The sequence below is a fragment of the Pholcus phalangioides genome, unplaced genomic scaffold (assembly GCF_987345545.1).
Source record: "Pholcus phalangioides strain wild (caught in Gottingen) unplaced genomic scaffold, Ppha-v1.0 ptg000011l_1, whole genome shotgun sequence".
NCBI classification, from domain to species: domain Eukaryota; kingdom Metazoa; phylum Arthropoda; class Arachnida; order Araneae; family Pholcidae; genus Pholcus; species Pholcus phalangioides.
Window position 1 is genome coordinate 34,492,516 of NW_028301604.1, and position 13,685 is coordinate 34,506,200.

Consider the following 13,685-nt stretch of genomic DNA (forward strand, 5'->3'; position numbering starts at 1 on the left):
ACCCCTGCAGTGCTTTAGAATGGCTCTTGCTATTCTTACGAGCAGGCCGAAGAAGCCGCGAGTGGCAAAAGTTTCAAGAACCCCTGCCAAGGTCTTGGGAAAACGAATGGTCTTTTAAAAAAAGGGACTTCGCGAAACATAAAACATATTTCGTGGAACCTGTCAACTCGGACATCTCCTACATGGGGCAACTTTGAAAGGCACCGTCATAATCCTACAACACAGAATGTCGGCCGGCAATACCGAACGGATTAATTTAATTGTAATGGAACCGTAGAGGTGTCCACTTCAGACAGGTTTTGGTATCAGTAAGCCAATCTGAAGCCGCAGCTACGATTATTACTGGAACGCGTGAGGGCGCTTGCACAGTGTTGCAGTACATTACTAATCATATTTTATCCATCTCATTTCTTATTTACCAGTTCCATTAGTCAGCTGTGTCAACGAAATTTTTTTGTGCCACCATGTCTTCAGCAGATTCTGATTCGTTAATGGCTACGATAGTTATTCCGAAAAAATCATAAGCGCGGTTGAAAAAAGACCAGCTTTATATGACAAAAATATGTTATTTAAATAGTTTTTTTATAATATATGTTATTTAAATCAATTATGATGATTCCAGTCATGATATATAAAAAAAATTGTGTGATTTGGTCACGAATCGTAAAAGCATCAAAAATGGGTCAACTTGTAGGTTGTCTTTCTTTAACTTTGAATTAATTTCAAACGGCAAATATTGTTACAGAAAATTAAATTCCATTACATGGATATTTTTATTAGTATATACAGTAAAACCCCTCCTTTTTGTGAACACGGACAGGACAAAAAAATTAAATACATGTAAAATGGGTGACCGTTAAAAAGAGGTTTGAAATTCATACTTTTATATTTATATATTATATTTATATATTATCATAATTTATATATTATACAACTGTAAATTATTATTTGTCCGTAAAAGAGGGAGTATCCGTTAAGAGGGGGTTTTACTGCAATGCAGCTTATGAGCACGAATTCGCATGCTAACTGGAGCCAACTTCAGCTTGGCGAAAATAATTTAGCCAATCCCGAGATGTCACGTGACATTAAAAAATAAAAAAACCCCGGTTACTAACAGCAGTGTGTGTTTCACGCAAAATTCCACGGTTGCTGATAAGATCAACCGCGCCAGCCGAACCGTAGTGTGCCGGCAGCCTAAGAAGAGTATTTTTGAAGAGAAAGAAAGAGCACACATTCTTTTTTATTTTCTCGTTTGTGTCTGGGCAAGTGTTCCTTCTTTGCCTTAGGGTAAAAGCGTGCGTGCTTTACAATAAATGAAACTCTGCATTGATGGGGCGATCCAGACACATGTTTAAGTGGACTATTTGAATGCCCAAGAGAATGCAGGATTTTTTTAGAAATTTTTTTATCTCGTTGTTTGTGACTGATACCCACAAATATATGGGGTAATTTGCTTTATATGATCTTGACAGAGCAGCTTGGCCATTATGCCGTTCATTTTCTTTAAACTGTTCATCAAGATAAGACTTCATCTGCGTGCTTGGGCCTTCTTTTTGAAGCAACTAGGTAAGCAATAATTCCATTTATACAGTATCAAGTGGTTCTCGAAGATTTGCCAACCCTCTTTGCTCTAGCCATCGTTTCTTCACTGCCTTCTAGAACAGTTCAGAAAAAGAAAAAAAAATTAGAACAGAACTGCCCTAGGAGCTACGACGCACACTTTGAGAACCACCGATATCTAAAATTCTTTATGTAAAAAACGTCATTATATAGTAAAAGGTTTCATGCTGGGCAGGGGCAGCTTGGGTGCTAAATCAAGAAAAAAGAGAATAATAGCAGAAAAACTTGGAAAAAAAATGTTTTGTCTGTCAGAGGCACCAACATGAAGAAAACATTGGGGGGCGATTGAAATTAGTCAATTGCCCCGTATATATGAGACTCGAGCCTGTACTCTGTGGGTGGGGCAGGCGAACATTGCATTGCATTTCATATTCATTAATTATCGGGGGTGCCCCCACAGAATTTATTGGGGGATGGGGCTGAACAGTCTCAACTACATTATTTTGCCGCCCCCACAACTTTGAAATTCGATAATTTTGTAACGGTGTTCTTTGTCCCCACAGAAATCTGCCGCCCCCTAAATTTTTCCGCCCGGGGCAGTTGTTCCCCATGCCTCTCTATAGTTCCATAGTTCCCTCTCATGCATAGGCAGGGCCTATCAGTAAAATTCAAACTATAAATGATTCGCAGGGAAAAAAATTGTGCATTTTGTGTCTAGCTGAGAAATAATACAGCGGCGGGTTCTCAGGGTCATTTTACAGCTTATAAGCCAGAAGAGCGCGGGGTGTAATGTGATAGGCCTCCTCGTGGTGCACTCTGGGTAACACCAAATCTATCATGTCATTGTCATCGTATTTTTGTGCTCATATCATTCACTTTCAATAGCCCAGATTACATGTTTATTTCTACACATCTTGCAGTACTTGTCTTGCGTCTAGTTTTGTCCGGTTCTTGTTTTTATGTGCAACCCCTCATTGTGGGACCCGCTCAGGCGGCGAGGGGTTCTCCCAGATGGGGCATTGCTTCTAGTGTATCCTTTATCTGGGACGCTGTCTACCTGCGTGTTTGCCGTGCGTGGAGACCCGTAAGACTGGAGATAGGGATCCTGGTTAGCCTGATCCGCTAGCTTTGGCCTCGGATTCAGCCGAAACGGGAGGCTTGGATTAGCCCCGTCCAGGTCAATCGGCTCTGGCAACGCCATCTATAGCTAGAAGGCCTCCCCACTGATTCGTGACGTCAGCGATAGTCGACAGCCGTGTTTGCTATTTTTTTCTTCCTATTTCCTTATAACTTGCATTATATATTGACACTGATTTTTCTTAAATCTTGAGGAAGACAGTTTTCTCAACTGCAGGATTATCATAGTCGAACCTCGATATAACGAACTCTGATTTAACAAATTAATCGATTCAATGTTTTCTTTAGAATTTTCTGCATATACATTTGTGTTAATCTGCGCCAGATTTTTAAAAAACGATTTTTCTTGTTACAACAAAAAAAAATTTCGATTTTGGATAATTCGTTAAATCGAGATTCAACTTCATTTTCCATTTCGATTCAGTCCAGATACGTTATTATATGAACGGAAGAAAAAATTTGATAACTTGATTATCTTTGTCCTACTACGGTCATTATCCACACATGATGTGTAATGGTTTATTAAAAATTGTTTAAATCAATTTTTCGAATGGCAGCACATGGAGGGGAGAAATTTAAAGTTAAGTATTAATGCGTTAATTAAAGTATGCAGTTGAAGCTGAAAAATTCATTGGTAAGCTAAAGAAGAAAACATAACAGCTAAATAGATTGAATTTTTTTAAAGAAATATGCATTTTAATATGAAGCAAATCAAGAACTCAATAAGAAAAACATTACATTTCAAGCATTACTTTTATTGGTTGAATCCCAATTCAAACTCATAAGTGGAAATTATGGAAACAAAAATGTTACAATATTTTTGCCATTTAAAAGTATTTTCTCATTAACACACATAATTATTCGTACTAAGACAAAAAATTTCACTGAAATAGAGAAATAATAATTTAAACTGATAAAAATATAATACACACACAATAATTTAAGTGATTCCAAAAAATTTGGGGAAATAAAAACTAATTCTGAGCAGTCAAAATTACAGAATGGATAGAAAAATCAAGGCATGACTCATATAAAAAACAATGATTTGAAAAGTCATAACACATATTAACAAGAGATATCAAGATTATGCAAAAAAAGGAAAAACCAAACTGGAACCAACAAAGTATAAAAATAACATAGCATTAAAATAATTAAAAAAAGATTCATTTCGTAACAGTTCGCAGTTTTCTGTTTTTGATTGTAGCTCTCTCTAACAATTGTTCTTGAATTGTTTCATTGGTTTCTGTTTCATTTTTCGGAAGTTTACATATTGTGTCACTTGCTCTTTTGTTTATTTTTCGTTTTGACGTTTCTTTGCATTTCAACAAGTGTTCTTCATTTTTTTTTTGACAATAATTTTTCAAAAATGTATTTACAGCAGCCATTACAAGGTACCTAACAATAACGTCAGATTTGTGGCCATCAGGACATTCATCATTTAGAACTATCTCTTTCTCTAAAAGAATATTCCTGGCCAGATCACAAACCAGATGTCTTTGGTTGTTGACTTTTAAAAATCTGGTCTCCAAATGGTTGGAAATAAGCTTTTGTATTATAATATACGTGTAAGTAACTAGGCGCAACACATCTAGGTGTGGATACGCTAAGCCACCTTTGCCGATACTCTGAATTAATTTGTAGTTTTCCGGTTTGTCTCCCTCGTCACACAAAAGTAGATTTTTTTGACAAAATAAACATTTTAACTTTTTGATTGTGGCGAAAGCACAATAACCTGCTATATATGTGAGAACTGGAATGATTTCAGTGGTTTCATCAATGTCCTGTTCAGTTATTTCAATTTCAGTTTTGAAAAAGCTGTATGACTCATGCCTTGATTTTTCTTTCCATTCTGTAATTTTGACTGCTTCAGAACTAACTAGTATTTCTCCAAATGTTTTTGACTTGAGTTTTAACGAAGAGAAATTTTGCAACCTTAACTTCTTTTCCATTTCAAAAATCTGTCGCAGAGAAATGAGGTATTGAGATCCTGCCAGTTGTCGAAAACTTCCAAATCTGTTTTCTAAAACATCTGTTTGAATTTTACCAGTCAATAAATATGAGAAGCCCAATTCAGTGCAACAATAGGAAGTTAGTTCCAAAACAGCATACGTTGTGTGCAATAGGCTTGAAAATGTTTCTAGTGTCAGAGTTCCAGTGGTGTACTTTGAATTCTTCCACGTGTTCAACCAAGCGTAAAATTTATTCAAATACTGGTTGTTTTCTTTCATTTTATTGTTTGCAAGTGGTTCTTGTAAAGGATCGTTTTTGTGTTCTCCTTTAAACCTACTTTTTACATTCATTATGCACCACCATTTATAGATTATGTTTATGTAATCAGCAGTCTCTGCAGCGTGGGGGAACATCTTTAATTTCACCCAAATGATTGAGACCATTTATCACATGTTCATTGAACACTTGAACTAATTTGACATTTTGCCTTTCGAAGTTCGTTGGTGAAAGTGCTTTTAGAGATAAGCCATAGGCAAATTTAACCAGATTGTGAGTTTCGAGCGAATGCAGTTTTTTAAGAGTTTCAAAAGAAGCTGTTTTTTGCAAGAAAAATCATCAAAGTCCAAGAAGTGCATGCATTGGCCTGAGTTTTTTTGATTAATCCAATTGTTTCTAATGCACTTAATAATATGCACAGGATCAAATACAAAAAATAATGGCCTTGTGTTTTCTGTCGAGCATGGGCGATTATATACTATGGAAAGCTTAGGTCATTGAAGTAAGACATGGCCTTACCATTTATTGCATTATTGTCTGTGCAAACCACTATAACTTTAAATCCTATTTTTTCCAGACCAATGATGGCTTTTTTGATAGTTTCGAACAAAATTTCAGAAGTAATTCTTGAAACCGGTAAAATATGTACAACATCATTATGAGAAGACAAAAAACTTTGAATCATAAATGTAAATGCACTTGTTGCACTGCAATTGTTTTCACCAACTGCTCCAACTATGTTACCTCCTTTATAATCTATATGTGCTTTAATGTGAATTTCGTATACCATTACAGAGATTATTTTATCATTGTTGGTAAGAGCTTCAAAGAGTTGCCTTGCGTAGGATAGAAAATTCACATCGATCTGTTCATGTGAAGGGTCAAGACTGAAGGTACTGCATAATCTTTGAAGAGTATTGGGATGAGGTAAAATAAGTAGCCCAGAGTTGCGCAAATATTTATACGAATGTGGAGATATACATAGAATGCAATAATGAACAAAATACTAATAATTCTTTAGAATATCTAAATTTCTGTTTTTCTAACAATAATAATTTAATTTGCTCTAGAATGAAATTAACACATTTTCTATCACCGGATAAATCATTTTGAAATTTTGACAAAATAGCTATCAATTCATTATATACATCAGATGGAGCAGGATTTATACGTGATGTGCCTATACATTTCAAAATATTATTAATAATTATAATATCATCAACTTTGATGGGAAATTTAAACTCACCTACTGAATTGACAGGTGCATCTCCAAAATAATGAACCATATTCATTAAATTGTCAACAACTAATGATCGAATTATTTTGGGAGCTGGTGCACACTCTACCATCATAAAGATGACTGATTTTTCTTTACACAACATCGTCCACTGTTCATGCAGTTCAATGAGTGAAAGTTTGTTCTTCAGTTCATTGAAGTCTTTGCAGCAATTTCTTTCATTAAACAGAAACTGTGTAACAGTGCTTGCCTCTATCGCTCGCTGTAAATAATTCATTTCAGCCCTAGCTCTTTTTGACTCTGGACTTTCTCTGCGATTACCAGCACCTGTCAGATACTTCGGGCAGTTAGGAAATACAGTGGGAAATGCACCTTTTCTCAAGCTGGGGCGTTTCAAAGGTGCTGTTAGTAAAACTCCCGTCCTTTCATCATAACAAGACGACTCTCTGATAAGATCATTTGAAGTGAAATGTAGCTCACATACCTGCAATAAAGTAATATATAAACAGATTTTTTATTTTAATAACACTATTTCAACAAAGATATTTAAACATATAAAGAAAATCATTTCCTGTTCTATATGATTGCTTTGGGCACTTTTTTGTTTTTTTTTCAAATCAATGTAAATGCTGAAAAGTAAACATTCTTCCCCATCTTTTTTTTCTATTCAATGTCCCCCGCCCTCCAAGTCCTATATTTTTTAGTCGTGTCTGCTGGTGTAAAAAAATGTAATTCAATATTGAAAATACAAGCCTTACTTTCAACTTCCCCATATTAAAGGGGTTACATACTTGCTAACATAGGGAAAATTTATAATATAATTAAAAATACTATTTAGCCATTGATTTATCAGACATTTTTTTCTTGTATTTTTGATTAAATATTCTATCCTATGCTTGTATAATAAATTTTATACATATCTCTAATACTTGCATTTTTTTGAAAATTTTTAAGAAATCATTAAAAATAGCTTGCACACATGAGTGACATGACATCAATGTAACAATACAATTTTAAAATTAAAATCACGAAAGTGATTCATTTCATAAAATGAACTTAAAGATTGAAATCGCATTGAGTCATCCTTATTTAAAATTTAAATTTTCAAAACAATCATTTTTTTTATAAATTAAATATTCATAAATTGATCTGAAATCTTTTAGTACATTTTATGAAATGAACTGTTTTATTCTTTTTAATTTCTCAATTTTGTATGGTTAGTCATGTCTGTTGGCGTAAAAAAATTAATGTCATGTCATTTTATCAAACTGTTTTTAATGAATATTTTTTTTTAATAATAAGTATTAGAGAAATGTAAAATTTTATACCAGCATAGGATAGCATATTTAATCAAGAATATTTGAAAACATTCCAATAAATCAATGGTAAATTATATATAGTATTTTATACAAGTATTTTTAATGATATTTCAACTTTTCTCTATGTTAAAAAGTATGTAACCCCTCAAGGAATCTTTTTTTTTTTCATCAGCACATTAATATTGAACGTTCTGGTGATTTATAAGAGGAAGAAGAGGTGAGAGTGTGCGTGCGTTTGCTCAATCCAATAAATGCATAAAATATTTTGAAATACTCACCCTAGAACTTGAAGAAGGAGTGAAGTCATCTTCCCTTCTTAATGCTTTTATCCATTTCAGCCGTGATTCTGGATCGTCTGGGAAACTAAAAGTTGAAACCTTATTGTCTTTATCATAATTTCCCCGACAATTAGGGGCTACACAATGATGAGGCATTGTTTTTTCTTACGTGAAATACATTAGTATTACTAACGAATAAATTTAAAAAAGAAGGCGAAAGCTACAGAGCACACACAAAAATGACGCTTCCAACGGATTTCAAGCTACGAAGAAGGAGACAAAGACGCGAGAATTCCTGTCCAGCTGTCCACTAGTCGTGACGTCACTAAGCTACTTGACAGCTCTGCAGAGGCCTTGTGCTTTAGAAGGTGTTGGCTCTGGTCGCCTCGGTGGCTGAAGGGGTTACATTACTGGGCAGGTAGAGGGGCCGGGCCTGCCGGACTTCGTTGAGGTTTGTTGGTGCTGCTTCACGAAGATCTTGGATCTTGAACGCGTCTGCTCGCCTGCTTTGGTGGTGTATAGCTCTCACCTAACCTGGCGTTGCTGCTAACCTTCATTGGTTATATGTGCGCGTCCCCTCATAGGGCTCCATGGTGGGCATGGTGGGTGAGAGTGGAACAATACCCATTTAAAATGGGGGAAAATCAAAATGCACCAAAACGTCAAAGAACTGCTTCAAACCAAACACACGTCACTGTAACTGCTACAAATTCATCAACTGTTTCATTCTTCTTTCTGCACTGTTAGGATACCGAGAAACAACTGGCCAAAGTATCACCATTTCTAATGGATAAAGCTCTCTATCGCTTCAGGAGACCTTCTCATCGAAACTAACACATCCAAATAAGCCGATCTCATTCAAAAGCTCGCATCTCTCGGAGACATTCCAATAATAGTCAAAATCCATCCAACGTTGAATTATTCACGTGGTGTCATTTCAGATACTGACTTAATTAACATAGATGAAGAAGAACAAACACAAGAGCTGGCGTCTCAAGGCGTAACATCTGCCAAACATATTATGAGCCGCAAAGATGGCAATCCAGCTCCAACCCGTAATATAATTCTCATATTCTCATCACCAATGTTGCCGAAAGATATCAAAATAGGTTATTATAACCTCAAAATCCGACCATACATTCCTAACCCTGTTCGATGCTTCAACTGCCAAAAACACGGTCACTCACGAACGGCGTGCCGTAGTCAACCCACCTGCGCAAAGTGCGGTGAGAAGGACCACATTTCGGACAACTGCACTAATTCACCATTCAAGTGCGTCAATTGTGGTGGCAACCACCCCGTATTTGACAGGAAATGTCCGAAATGGAATGAAGAAAAAGAAATCCAGAAGATCAAGGTCCTTAATAACATCTCATATATCGAGGCACGCCGTCGTATAACCTCTAACCAAACTACAATAGGTACTAGATCATACTCTAATATGGTAACAAATCCATCGTCAGCTAATAAGACTAACACCGCACACCAAAGCTGTAACAACTCAGACTGAACCAATAGCTGACACATCAACTCAAACATGATCATCTAACCAACCGTGCAATAGTTGTGGCTGCTGTTGCTCTGCTGGATTCCGGAGGGAGTCCACTACCTCCGAAGAAAATGCAGGAAAGGCGACAGCACACACATTCAAAAAATCTACTGGTACTAAACCCAAGATCAATTCTGGAAACAAATCTAAAAAGAAACAGTTAATGACCGGGTATTCAAGAAAAGCAATAGAGAGAGCAATAAAATGTCCCACCCTCAAAAATGTATCACTAATTGATGACAAGTCAACTGGTGACATGAATCTCGATAATCCGTCAGAATCTGGTGGTACTCGCCGGAAACTAGACCGGAATAAATTTAAAGACCTTGAACCGTCTATTTCTACTTAATTTATGGCCAACATAATCCAATGGAACATTCGTGGTCTTAGATCCAATTACGAAGATCTCAAGGATTTGATCAATCGGTATCATCCTGTTTGCGTGGCATTCCAGAAAACTTTTACGAAGCCCTCGGAGACATGGAACATCAGGCGACGCTCCCTTTTCCGTATTGATTACGATGACGGGAGTAGAGCTTGCAGCGGTGTTGCTCTGCTGGTTCCACATTACGTGTCGTCGCGCGTTCTAACGTTGCGCACGAACCTGCAAGCCATCGCGGTGGAAATCTCTACAGGCCTAAGAATTACCATCTGTTCAATTAATTTGCCACCAAATGACACCATCTTACAGAGAGATCTAGAAGATCTGATTGATCAATTACCACCACCATTTTTTCTTCTTGGAGATTTTAATGCTCATAATATGATATGGGGTTCTAACAGCAACACCCCTCGTGGGGAAATGGTTGAACGTCTGTTAGATGACATGGACCTCGCCATCATGAATGATGGCAGTTTCACTCATTTCCATGCCCCAAGCAATAGTTTCACTGCAATAGATCTCTCGTTATGCTCACCTTCATTCTTGCCCAACTGGTCCTGGTAGGTTGATCCGGACTTCCACGGGAGCAATCATTTCCCTCTAGTGGTTAAGTGCCTTGATCGACGCCATTGCATTCCTGAGGGACCTCCTCGGTGGAAGCTTGTGGTCGCCCGATGGGCTGACTTCACGATCAAGATAGAAATCACGGAGGATATGGTCTCGCAACCCGATGTCGACCACTGTGTCGACCTTGTCACCAGTAGTATGATCTCTGCAGCAAATGAAACAATACCCAAAGTCTCCTCGAAACTTCCTAAATTTCCTAAACCTTGGTGGAACCACGAATGTAATCTTACGATTAAAGCACAAAAGAAAACATGGAGTAGGTTCCGGCGGTATCCTAACCATGACAACAAGTTGGCATTTTTAAAAGCAAAGGCGATAGCAAGAAGAACCAGGCGCCAGGCTCAACGAGAGTCCTGGCAAAAATTTACGACGGGAATCAATGAATCAACTTCAACCAAAATCATTTGGGACCGGATCCGAAAAATCAATGGTCATTACCAGTCTCATCCCATCACCATTTTGAATACCAATGGCACTATCATCAGCGATGTGAGGGATATTGCTGACACCATCGCCTCACATTTCGCTGCTTTCTCCAGTGATGCGAACTATCCCCCATCGTTTCATCCCATTAAATCATCGGCGAACGTACACCGTACACCTTCCGGCCTTTTACACCGGAGGGGTACAATTCATTGTTCACCCTTCATGAACTGACGACGGCCTTGCAGCGAAGTCCTGACACAGCTGTAGGGCCCGATGTCATTCATTACTCCATGATTCGGCATCTCTCACCAGAATCACTCTCACATTTACTCATATTATTTAATCGGATCTGGGTCAGTCATTCACTTCCTGACACCTGGCGAGCAGCCATAGTTCTTGCATTCCCGAAGCCTGGAAAAAATCCTCAGCAACCTAATAGTTACCGACCTATTGCTTTGACCAGCTGTTTGTGTAAGCTTATGGAACGTATGGTCAACTATCGCCTTATGCACTACCTTGAGGTTAACAATATTTTATCTAAACATCAAAGCGGCTTCAGAGGGTTCAGGTCTACAACGTGCAATTAGTTACGCCTTGAGACATCAATTAGACAAGCGTTTGTAAAGAGGAAGCACATGATAGCCATATGTTTTTACATAGAAAAGGCCTACGACCGTACCCGGAGACACGGAATTCTTTCCGACCTCTATAACTGTGGCTTGAGGGCAACTTGCCCATTTTTATTAAGAACTTTCTTGCTCGCCGCATCTTCCAGGTACGGATCGGAAGCACATTATCAGCTCCCCAAATTCAGGAACAAGGTGTACCTCAAGGTAGCATTTCAAGTGTAACACTTTTCATTTTAAGACTCAACGGGGTGTTGAACCAACTCCCGTTGTCTGTCACTGGCGCACTTTATGTGGATGATCTGCTGATATCTTACCAATCAGTGAATATGACGTCAGCCGAGAGACAATTACAAACCACACTCAACAAGATCAGCAAGTGGGCTCATAATAACGGCTTTTCTTTCTCCGCTGACAAGACTGTCGCTATGCACTTTTGTCGACGTCGAGACCTACACGATGACCCACAGTTGTTTCTCAATAACAATCTAATACCTATTGTAGAAAATACTAAATTCCTCGGCATCACATTTGACAAGAAACTGACTTTCAAACCTCATATTGTACAGTTAAGAGCTCGTTGCATGAAGACGATGAACCTCTTGAAGGTCATCTCGTCTACATCATGGGGAGCCGACCGTAAGCACTCATTCACTTGTATAAAGCTCTAATAAGATCAAAGCTCGACTACGGTTCCATTGTATACGGGTCAGCACCTCGGAGCTATCTGAGTGTGCTCGACCCAGTTCATCATCTTGCTCTCCGCATTTGTTCTGGAGCTTTCCGGACGTCTCCTATGGAGAGTCTGTATGTCGAATGCAACGAGCCATCTCTTACAACAAGACGCCAACAGCTTTCTTTGAAATATCATATTAAAATGAAGTCTCTACCAGGTCATCCACTTCATAATGTCATTTTCAATCCCTCATTTCATAGACTTTTTGCTGCTCGCCTTTCATGTGTTCCGTCTTACGGTCTTCGTATGAGGGCACTTGTGGAAGAACTACAGTTAGACATCAGTCGTGTGGCCCCAGTTGCTTGGCAACTGACACCATGGGAGCAGTCTCTGCCAGACGTCTCTCTATCATTGTCATCATACTCTAGAGCCACCACAGCAGATGTCATATATCGACAGATATTCTTTAGGTACAGGGGTAGGTATAACAGGTACCCATACATACCGACGGCTCTAAGAGCCCTGGGCATGTCGGTTGTGCCTACATCTGCTGTGAGGAGACATCTTTCAAACTTCCCGACACATTCTCTATTTATTCGGCAGAACTGTACGCAATTCTTCAGGCTCTACGTCATATACGACGCAAACGCCACCGACGATGCATCATTTATAGTGACTCTCTCAGCGCATTGCAAGCACTGTGTTCTTTTACTTTTCATTCATCCATTTATTCATGCCATCTTTCATGAAATGCATCACCTCATCCATCACGGTACCACAGTAAAATTTTACTGGGTACCAGGTCATGTAGGAATACCGGGCAATGAGAAAGCAGACAATGCAGCTCGAACAACAGCTAACATTGACAATAAAATTTTGGTACCTGCCAGTGACCACTTCTCAATCCTCCGAGAAGTGATGCATCGCCGCTGGCAGGATCATTGGGACACTCAAGTAAATAATAAATTACATGCCATCAAGCCCACACTTGGCCATTGGCATTCGAGCTGCAGGACTAACCGAAAGGAAGAAGTTCTGCTTGCCCGGTTACGCATAGGACACAGTCGCCTCACGCAATCATATTTGTTATTACGAGAGAGTCAACCAGAGTGCCCACATTGTCAAAGTCCATTCACAATTGCTCATGATTTTACTTGTTCGCATCATCGTCATCATTTTACGACCGCTTTTGGTCAGAATCATCTTTAGCTTTGTGGCATTTTATCTGACCATAGCGATGCATCTCGTACACTGGTGTAAGAAATTAAGAGGATTTGCAGACTTGGTCGATTATCTCTAGAACTACTGTACCGATTTTAATTAAATTTGATATGTACATACATTGATACAATACAAAACAAATAACCATTCAATAATTGTAATACACGCGCATGATCGTGCATAACACTCGTTGGAGTCGGAAGGTATGAAACAGTGGTTGCTGAATAAACAAAAAAATGGGTTAATAGGGGGTATGGTCCCCTCCTACAGATATACAGGTCTCGCAGCGTGATTTCATACTTGAAATAAGGCAGTTTATCATTTCCTGTGGCAATTGGTCCCACTCGTTCAGCAATGCTGTTTTCATTCCCTGGATGGTTCCCGAAGGGGGGTTGCGAGTTGCAGTTGCCCTCCCCAGAGC

The 13,685-nt window shown here is 38.5% G+C and overlaps 1 protein-coding gene and 1 pseudogene across 1 annotated transcript in view; one reads left to right on the forward strand and one right to left on the reverse strand.

The window, feature by feature from the left end:
• Positions 1-13,685, forward strand: part of LOC149080371 (nucleolar protein 4) — a 632,135-nt gene that overhangs the window by 136,275 nt on the left and 482,175 nt on the right. The window lies entirely within an intron of this gene.
• On the reverse strand, positions 1,594-5,713 carry LOC149080373 (uncharacterized; annotated as a pseudogene).